Below are 11,005 nucleotides of genomic sequence, written 5' to 3'. Positions count from 1 at the left end.
GGCTAAGTGAGCTATAAATTAAATCCTTGACTAACATAAGCTCTCACATAAACACACACGCTCTATATAACTTCTAAATTTATGCCTAGCTACCCATAATTTCCCACTTTTGCATTACATACTCATGCATTAACTTTTCTTTTAATTTGTATCACATGTGCATTTAACTTAACTTAGCCTTGGAGTAATTTTATCCCCTTATTTAATTATTTAGTTAATTGAATATGTTTAGATTTTTTTAGCAAAAAATAAACATAACAGTATCAATGCACATAAATTTTTTTAATTTTCTGGTCTTACATGAGTAGGTACCCAATTTCCCTTTATTTTATCATGACATGTTCCCTTATTAACCCACGTTCCCATGATCTTCCCATACTTAATTGATACACAATCTCTAACTTAAGCTAACCAATGATTTAATTGGGGTGTTTAATTATTTTTCCGCTTAAGACTAGTGATGTGATAAAATATAGAACAAATGGGGATTTAAAAGGCTCAAAGTGGTTAACAAGGGTAATTGAAAGGGTTAGGCTATTTTGGGATAAGTGAGCTTAAAACAATTAATGGCCTCAATCATATGCATGCATTTAAATACACTAAACATTGGACATATAGGATGGAACAAAATATAGATTACAATCATAGAGAAGAAAACACACAAGAACAAAATATTATGGTTAAATAATGTAACTATGTAATTAAGCTCAAATCTCACAGGGTTGTGTGTTTTTAGCTATCATTTTACGTTCCAAATACAACTTCAAACAAATTTTAACAAAAAGATTTCCTTTTTAAATTAGTGAAAATTTTCAAAAACAGAGTCTTAGAAAGAAACTTATTATTTTTTCATCCAAATAGATCATGCATGCAGATATCCTATTACTATGCAATTTATCCTATTCTAACAAAAGAAAAATAAATAAATATCCTATTTTATTGGTCTTAAGGAAGAGAAATTACCTCCGAAAGTCAGATATTGACCGACCTCCCCACACTTAAAGCTTTGCACCGTCTTCGGTGTCATTTGTCAGGAACAAAGGGGGGCTGGTTGCAGTGTCTCCACAAGCGGGACCATCATGGCTCCCTGTGCTAGTAAATGAAGTGGGGTCTGGATCTTCCTCGGGTGGGTGCTCTCCAACAAGCAGCTCTTTGAGGTACGTAAATCGGCGCTTGTTACGACGCTCTCTTTGCTTTCCTTGCCGGTCTAGTCAGTCCAATCTCTCAAGTATCTGATAGAGCAGTTGGTTTGTTGGAGGTGCTTGTGATGTAGGAAGAGAAGGAATATCTCTGGCCGATTCTGCAGGCTGGCTAGTCGTGGCTGCTGGAGGTCTGATATACTTCCCATTAGGGATGTACTAATCATCCCGCGGAAGTATGGTCTTGGTATCCCCAGCTCTGTAGGAGACTCCGGCTACTGAGACTAGATCTGAAACCAAGGCGGAAAAAGGTAAGTTCCCCGCAATTTGTACGTGTCCCATAGCATTCCGGATGTGTCTTGGTAAATTGAGGTGCTGGTCTGTAAGGATACACGAGAGTAGAACATCCATGTCTGCGGTAAAAGAGGACTCATGAGTGCTCAGGAAGACGTAGTGGGACATGATCTCTGCCCATACCCGAGCCTCCAAGGTCAGTGCTGAAGCCAGTATTCCCTTAGGTCGGGATCGATGGTATCCATAGATCCATCTGCTGCCAGGTTGTGCTATAACTCTGAGAATAACATCCTAGTCAAATTTGTATGTCTGGTGTTGAACAGAGGCTTCTTGAAATGCGTCCAATCCTTCTGGGACAAAGGGAAAATTAAAACTTGATGAATGGCCTCTTCAGTTATGGGGACTTGCTTCTGATGGATATAGACAGACTGCAGTGTTGGCATGTGAAAATTGGAGTAGAATTCAACTGCCCATGATAGATTAACCTGCTGTGGCTGTCTTCGTAAGAATCCCCATTGTCTTCGCTCAATGCAGGGTTTAACAAATTCGACGATGTGGGTCAGGAGGATCAATAGGTATTCATTGTTATAGTTCTGCCCAGCCAGTATGGGGAACATCTGCTCACAGTAGCGGTTGGTGAATCGCGCAGCGTCCTTTGCTGGAAAGGATTTCTGGTGCACGAAATTGTGATCACTACTTTTCACAACTCAAATAATCCCTAGTAATGGCCCCAAAGACTTGGTGCTCAATACCATGGCATAAACACAACTTCGCACAACTAACCAGCAAGTGCACTGGGTCGTCCAAGTAATAAACCTTACGCGAGTAAGGGTCGATCCCACGGAGATTGTTGGTATGAAGCAAGCTATGGTCACCTTGTAAATCTTAGTCAGGCAGACTCAAATGGTTATGGATGATATATGAATAAAACATAAAGATAAAGATAGAGATACTTATGCAATTCATTGGTGAGAATTTCAGATAAGCGTATGGAGATGCTTTGTCCCTTCCGTCTCTCTGCTTTCCTACTGTCTTCATCCAATCCTTCTTACTCCTTTCCATGGCAAGCTGTATGTTGGGCATCACCGTTGTCAGTGGCTACAGTCCCGTCCTCTCAGTGGAAATGTTCAACACACCCTGTCACGGCACGGCTATCCAGCTGTCGGTTCTCGATCATGTCAGAATAGAATCCAGTGATTCTTTTGCGTCTGTCACTAACGCCCCACAATCGCGAGTTTGAAGCTCGTCACAGTCATTCAATCATTGAATCCTACTCAGAATACCACAGACAAGGTTTAGACCTTCCGGATTCTCTTGAATGCCGCCATCAATTCTAGCTTATACCACGAAGATTCCGGTTAAGGAAATCCAAGAGATAGACAATAGAGCCTCGTTTGCTTGTAGAACGGAGGTGGTTGTCAGTCACTCGTTCATAAGTGAGAATGATGATGAGCGTCACATAATCATCACATTCATCAAGTTCTTGAGAGCGAATGAATATCTTGAAATAAGAACAAGCTGAATTGAATAGAAGAACAATAGTAATTGCATTAATACTCGAGGTACAGCAGAGCTCCACACCTTAATCTATGGTGTGTAGAAACTCCACCGTTGAAAATACATAAGAACAAGGTCTAGGCATGGCCGTGAGGCCAGCCTCCCAAAACATGATCAAAGGATTCAAAGACCTAAAGATGATATAAGATCCCAAGATGAAAAATACAATAGCCAAAGGTCCTACTTATAGGGAACTAGTAGCTTAAGAATTACAAAGATGAGTAAATGACATAAATATCCACTTCCGGGCCCACTTGGTGTGTGCTTGGGCTGAGCATTGAAGCATTTTTGTGTAGAGACTCTTCTTGGAGTTAAACGCCAGCTTTTGTGCCAGTTTGGGCGTTTAACTCCCATTCTTGTGCCGGTTCCGGCGTTTTACGCCAGAATTCTTGAGCTGATTTGGAACGCCAATTTGGGCCATCAAATCTTGGGCAAAGTATGAACTATTATACATTGCTGGAAAGCCCAGGATGTCTACTTTCCAACGCCGTTGAGAGCGCGCCAATTGGGCTTCTGTAGATCCAGAAAATCCACTTCGAGTGCAGGGAGGTCAGAATCCAACAGCATCTGCAGTCCTTTTAGTCTCTGAATCAGATTTTTACTCAGATCCCTCAATTTCAGCCAGAAAATACCTGAAATCACAGAAAAACACACAAACTCATAGTAAAGTCCAGAAAAGTGATTTTTAACTAAAAACTAATAAAAATATACTAAAAACTAACTAAATCTACTAAAAACATACTAAAAACAATGCCAAAAAGCGTACAAATTATCCGCTCATCACAACACCAAACTTAAATTGTTGCTTGTTGATAAACCCCATTTTGAGGGTTTATCTTGTATTGAATTTAGGGTATTTTGATAACCTTTTGTCACATTTAGCCTATGAATTGGCATGGTTTTGTAATCTCTCCCGTATTTGTGCCTAAGTGTAAAAACATGCTTTTTAGGCCTTATTTTGATGAATTCTAGTTTCTCATTGATTCCATAAGATGCCTTGATGTGTTTGCTAGTAATTCCAGGATTGGAATAGGCTAGGCATGGATCAAAGGAAGCAAGGAAGGAAGCATGCAAGTGGAGAGAAGCATAAAATGTCAAAGAAGCAAAGTCAGCCATGCACGCGCACGCGCACAAGGCGCTCGCGCGCACATTGCAAAACAAGCCAGGGACGCGCACGCGCACCGTGCGCGCACGCGTCGATGCCGACACATGACCTCACTAATGCAACACGTGCCTGGCGATTTGAGAGGGTTTCTGAACCCATTTTTGGCGCCAATGACCAAGGGGAAAGAATATAAGGATGAAGGATTAAGGGGAAGGCATCACTTCACTTTTATCACTCATACAATGTTAGTTACCATTAGTCATAGTTTAGTTTTAGAAGTAGTTTCTAGAGAGAGAAGCTCTCACTTCTCTCTAGGATTAGGATTAGGATTAGGTTTAGTTCCTAGATCTAGATTTTAATTCATCTTCTTCTACTTCTATCTTCTCAATTCCTTGTTGTTACATTCATTCTTCTTCCATTCTTTTGTTGTAATTTCCTTTATGTTGATCTTGTGTTTTGTTGTAGATCTACTTTTGTTTCTCCCATTTTCTTTCAATTCAATAAGAGGTAATTCATAATAATTGTTCTTCTTTGCTTTTCTATTGTTGATCTCTTGCCTTTGTAGTTAGATCTCTCTTTAATTCTTGCAATTTATGTTGTTTACTTTTATTGCCTTTTATGTGTTTGATGAAATGTCTCTTATAGCTATTAGTTAGATTTTGTTTCTCTTGGCCTAGGTAGAGTAATTAGTGATACTTGAGTTATCTAATTCCTTTGTTGATTGGTAATTGGAGAGATTGCTAATTGGTTTGGAGTGCACTAAAGCTAGTCTTTCCTTGGGAGTTGGCTAGGACTTGTGGCTCAAGTCAATTCATCCACTTGACTTTCCTTTATTTAGTAAGGGTTAACTAAGTGGTAGCAATGAACAATTCTCATCACAATTGAGAAGGATAACTAGGATAGGACTTCTAATTTTCATACCTTGCCAAGAGCCTTTTATAGTTGTTAGTTTATTTTCATTGCCATTTACTTTCATGCCTCTTGTCCAAAACCCCAAAACAACTCAAACCAATAACAAGACACTATATTGTAATTCCTAGGGAGAACGACCCGAGGTTTGAATACTTCGGTTATTAATTTTAGGGATTTGTTATTTGTGACAAACAATCTTTTGTATGAAAGGATTATTGTTGGTTTAGAAACTATACTTGCAACGAGAATTCATTTGTGAAATTCTAAACCATCAAAAATCCAATCATCACTTGTCCCCAAGCAACTGAAAATCAAACAAGATAAAAAGAAGAGAATATGCAATGAACTCCAAAAACATCTATGAAGATCAGTATTAATTAGATGAGCGGGGCTTTAGCTTTTTGCCTCTGAACAGTTTTGGCATCTCACTTTATCCTTTGAAATTCAGAATGATTGGCTTCTTTAGGAACTCAGAATCCAGATAGTGTTATTGATTCTCCTAGTTAAGTATGATGATTCTTGAACACAGCTGCTTTATGAGTCTTGGCCGTGGCCCAAAGCACTCTGTCTTCCAGTATTACCACCGGATACATACATGCCACAGACACATAATTGGGTGAACCTTTTCAGATTGTGACTCAGCTTTGCTAGAGTCCCCAATTAGAGGTGTCCAGGGTTCTTAAGCACACTCTTTTTGCCTTAGATCACAGCTTTATTTCTTTCTTTTTTTCTTTCTTTTTCTCTTTCTCCCCTTTTTTTTCGTTTTTTTTTGTATTCACTGCTTTTTCTTGCTTCAAGAATCATTTTTATGATTTTTCAGATCCTCAGTAACATGTCTCCTTTTTCATCATTCTTTCAAGAGCCAACAATTTTAACATTCATGAACAACAAATTCAAAAGACATATGCACTGTTCAAGCATACATTCAGGAAACAAAAGTATTGCCACCACATCAAAATAATTAATCTGTTATAAAATTTAAAATCCATGCAATTCTTCTCTTTTTCAATTAAGAACATTTTTCATTTAAGAAAGGTGATGGATTCATAGGACATTCATAACTTTAAGGCATAGACACTAAGACACTAATGATCATAAGACACAAACATGGATAAACAGAAGCATGAAAATTCGAAAAACAGGAAAATAAAGAACAAGGAGATTAAAGAACGGGTCCACCTTAGTGATGGCGGCTTGTTCTTCCTCTTGAAGATCTTATGGAGTGTTTGAGCTCCTCAATGTCTCTTCCTTGTCTTTGTTGCTCCTCTCTCATGATTCTTTGATCTTCTCTAATTTCATGGAGGAGGATGGAATGTTCTTGGTGCTCCACCCTTAGTTATCCCATGTTGGAACTCAATTCTCCTAGGGAGGTGTTGATTTGCTCCCAATAGTTTTGTGGAGGAAAGTGCATCCCTTGAGGTATCTCAGGGATTTCATGATGAGTGGGATCTCTTGTTTGCTCCATCCTTTTCTTAGTGATGGGCTTGTCCTCATCAATGAGGATGTCTCCTTCTATGTCAACTCCAACTGAATAACAGAGGTGACAAATGAGATGAGGAAAGGCTAACCTTGCCAAGGTAGGGGACTTGTCCGCCACCTTATAAAATTCTTGGGCTATAACCTCATGAATTTCTACTTCTTCTCCAATCATGATGCTATGAATCATGATGGCCCGGTCTATAGTAACTTCTGACCGGTTGCTAATAGGAATGATTGAGCGTTGGATAAACTCCAACCATCCCCTAGCTACGGGCTTGAGGTCATGCCTTCTCAATTGAACCGGCTTCCCTCTTGAATCTCTCTTCCATTGAGCGCCCTCTTCATAAATGACTGTGAGGACTTGGTCCAACCTTTGATCAAAGTTGACCCTTTTTGAGTTTGAAAGAGACCTCGGGGATCACTTTCTTCACGGCCACACTTCATAGAAGTGGTCTTGATGCACCCTTGAGATGAATCTCTCCATCTCCCATGACTCAGAGGTGGAAGCTTTTGCCTTTCCTTTCCTCTTTCTAGAGGTTTCTCCGGCCTTAGGTGCCATAAATGGTTATGGAAGACAAAAAGCAATGCTTTTACCACACCAAACTTAAAAGGTTTGCTCGTCCTCGAGCAAAAGAAGAAAGAAGAGAGTAGAAGAAGAAGAAATAGAGGAGATGGAGATGGCTTTGTGGTTCGGCCAATAGGGGATGGCTTTGTAAAAATGAAGGAGTGATGTGAGTGGTGAAGAGAATAGTGGGATTTGATAGGTGAAGGGTTTTTGGGGAAGAGGTGTTGAGGTGATTGGTGAATGGGTGAAGAAGAGAGAGGGTGGTGGGGTAGGTGGGGATCCTGTGGGGTCCACAGATCCTGAGGTGTCAAGGAAAAGTCATCCCTGCACCAAATGGCGAGCAAAATTGCTCTCTGTGCCAATTCTGGCGTTTAAACGCCGGGCTGGTGCCCATTTCTGGCGTTTAACGCCAACTTTTTGCCCTTTCCTGGCGTTTAACGCCAGTCTGGTGCCCCTTTCTGGCGTTAAACGCCCAGAATGGTGCCAGACTGGGCATTAAACGCCCATTTGCTAGCTTCACTGGCGTTTAAACGCCAGCAAGTTCTCCTCCAGGGTGTGCTATTTTTCTTTCTGTTTTTCATTCTGTTTTTGCTTTTTCAATTGATTTTGTGACTTCCCATGATCATCAACCTACAAAAAACATAAAATAACAAAGAAAAATAGATAGATATAATAAAGTTGGGTTGCCTCCCAACAAGCGCTTCTTTAATGTCAGTAGCTTGACAGTGGGCTCACATGGAGCCTCACAGATACTCAGAGCAATGTTGGAACCTCCCAAAACCAAACTTAGAGTTTGAATGTGGGGGTTCAACACCAAACTTAGAGTTTGGTTGTGGCCTCCCAACACCAAACTTAGAGTTTGACGGTGGGGGCTCTGTTTGACTCTGTTTTGAGAGAAGCTCTTCATGCTTACTCTCCATGTTTACAGAGGAATATCCTTGAGCCTTAAACACAAAGGATTCTTCATTCACTTGAATGATCAATTCTCCTCTGTTAACATGAATCACAGTCTTTGCTGTGGCTAGGAAGGGTCTGCCAAGGATGATGGATTCATCCATGCACTTCCCAGTCTCTAGGACTATGAAATCAGCAGGGATGTAATGGTCTTCAACCTTTACCAGAACATCCTCTACAAGTCCATAGGCTTGTTTTCTTGAGTTGTCTGCCATCTCTAGTGAGATTCTTGCAGCTTGTACCTCAAAGATCCCTAGCTTCTCCATTACAGAGAGAGGCATGAGGTTTACACTTGACCCTAAGTCACACAGAGCCTTCTTGAAGGTCATGGTGCCTATGGTACAAGGTATTGAAAACTTTCCAGGATCTTGTCTCTTTTGAGGTAATCTCTGCCTAGACAAGTCATCCAGTTCTTTGGTGAGCAAAGGAGGTTCGTTCTCCCAAGTCTCATTACCAAATAACTTGTCATTTAGCTTCATGATTGCTCCAAGGTATTTAGCAACTTGCTCTTCAGTGACATACTCATCCTCTTCAGAGGAAGAATACTCATCAGAGCTCATGAATGGCAGAAGTAAGTCCAATAGAATCTCTATGGTCTCAATGTGAGCCTCAGATTCCCATGGTTCCTCATTAGGGAACTCATTGGAGGCCAGTGGACGTCCATTGAGGTCTTCCTCAGTGGCGTTCACTACCTCTTCATCCTCTCCAAGTTCAGCCATGTTGATGGCCTTGCACTCTCCTTTTGGATTTTCTTCTGTATTGCTTGGAAGAGTACTAGGAGGGAGTTCAGTAATTTTCTTGCTCAGCTGACCCACTTGTGCCTCCAAATTCCTAATGGAGGACCTTGTTTCAGTCATGAAACTTTGAGTGGTTTTGATTAGATCAGAGACCATGGTTGCTAAGTCAGAGTGGTTCTGCTTAGAATTCTCTGTCTGTTGCTGAGAAGATGATGGAAAAGGCTTGCTATTGCTAAACCTGTTTCTTCCACCATTATTGTTGTTGAAACCTTGTTGAGGTCTCTGTTGATCCTTCCATGAGAGATTTGGATGATTTCTCCATGAAGAATTATAGGTGTTTCCATAGGGTTCTCCCATGTAATTCACCTCTTCTATTGAAGGGTTCTCAGGATCATAAGCTTCTTCTTCAGATGAAGCATCCTTAGTACTGCCTGGTGCAGCTTGCATTCCAGACAGACTTTGAGAAATCAAATTGACTTGCTGAGTCAGTATTTTATTCTGAGCCAGTATGGCATTCAGAGTATCAATCTCAAGAACTCCTTTCTTCTGACTTGTCCCATTGTTCACAGGATTCCTTTCAGAAGTGTACATGAATTGATTATTTGCAACCGTTTCAATTAATTCTTGAGCTTCTGTAGGCGTCTTCTTCAGATGAAGAGATCCTCCAGCAGAGCTATCCAAAGACATCTTGGACAGTTCAGACAGACCATCATAGAAAATACCTATGATGCTCCATTCAGAAAGCATGTCAGAAGGACATTTTCTGATCAATTGTTTGTATCTTTCCCAAGCTTCATAGAGGGATTCACCTTCCTTCTGTCTGAAGGTTTGGACTTCCACTCTAAGCTTACTCAATTTTTGAGGTGGAAAGAACTTTGCCAAGAAGGCATTGACTAGCTTTTCCCAAGAGTTCAGGCTCTCTTTAGGTTGTAAGTCCAACCATGTCCTAGCTCTGTCTCTTACAGCAAAAGGGAATAGCATGAGTCTGTAGACCTCAGGGTCAACCCCATTAGTCTTGACTGTGTTACAGATTTGCAAGAATTCAGCTAAAAATTGATGAGGATCTTCCAATGGAAGTCCATGGAACTTGCAATTCTGTTGCATTAGAGAAACTAATTGAGGCTTAAGCTCAAATTTGTTTGCTCCAATGGCAGGGATAGAGATGCTTCTCCCATAGAAGTCGGGAGTAGGTGCAGTAAAGTCACCTAGCACCTTCCTTGCATTGTTGGCATTGTTGTTGTTTTCGGCTGCCATAGGTTCTTCTTCTTTGAAGAATTCTGTTAGGTCCTCTACAGAGAGTTGTGCTTTAGCTTCTCTTAGCTTTCGCTTCAAGGTCCTTTCAGGTTCAGGATCAGCTTCAACAAGAATGCCTTTGTCTTTGTTCCTGCTCATATGAAAGAGAAGAGAACAAGAAAATGTGGAATCCTCTATGTCACAGTATAGAGATTCCTTGAGGTGTCAGAGGAACAGAAAAATAGAAGGAAGAGGGAGAAGAATTCGAACTTAGTGAGATAGAGTTCGAATTGTGCATTGAGGAGGAGTGTTACTCCATAAATAGAAGGATGTGAGAAGAGAGGAAGAGATTTTCAAAAATTAAGTGTGGAAAAGAAATCAAGTGATTTTTGAAAAAGATTTTGAAATTAGAAATCAAAAAGATATGATTGAAAAATATTTTTGAAAAAGATGTGATTAAGAAGATATGATTGAAAAGATATGATTTGAAAAATAATTTAAAAATATTTGATTTTAAAAATTAATGACTTGCCTAACAAGAAAAGATAAGATTCAAACATTAAACCTTTCTCAACAGAAAAGGCAACATACTTGAAATGTTGAATCAAATCATTAATTGATAGCAAGTATTTTTGAAAATGGAAAGAAATTGATTTTGAAAACATATGATTGAAAAGATATGATTTGAAAAAGATTTGATTTTGAAAATTTTGAAAACTTGAAAAAAAAATTTGCATTAAAAACAAAATCTTCCCTCTTGTGCCATCCTGGCATTAAACGCCGAGAATGGTATCCATTCTGGCGTTTAACGCCCAAAATGCTACCCTTTTGGGCGTTAAACGCCCAACCAGGTATCCTGGCTGGCGTTTAAACGCCAGTTTTCCTTCTTCACTGGGCGTTTTGAACGCCCAGCTTTTTCTGTATAATTTTTCTACTGCATGTACTGAATCTTCAGTTCTCTGTATTATTGTCTTGAAAATAGAACCAAGATCAAATAAACAATGCATGCAAGACACCAAACTTAAAATAA

The 11,005-nt window shown here is 39.9% G+C and overlaps 1 non-coding gene across 1 annotated transcript; it reads left to right on the top strand.

Moving 5' to 3' along the window:
- The first annotated feature begins 9,483 nt into the window (after window positions 1–9,483).
- Window positions 9,484–9,591, top strand: LOC130942976 (small nucleolar RNA R71). The gene has a single exon (XR_009071518.1). It is a non-coding gene; the product is annotated as a small nucleolar RNA R71 (small nucleolar RNA).
- Window positions 9,592–11,005: the final 1,414 nt, after the last annotated feature.

Source organism: Arachis stenosperma, chromosome 7 (assembly GCF_014773155.1).
Source record: "Arachis stenosperma cultivar V10309 chromosome 7, arast.V10309.gnm1.PFL2, whole genome shotgun sequence".
Taxonomy (NCBI): Eukaryota; Viridiplantae; Streptophyta; class Magnoliopsida; order Fabales; family Fabaceae; genus Arachis; species Arachis stenosperma.
The sequence above is the reverse complement of the archived record's forward strand: the minus strand, read 5'-3'. Positions and strand labels throughout refer to the sequence as shown.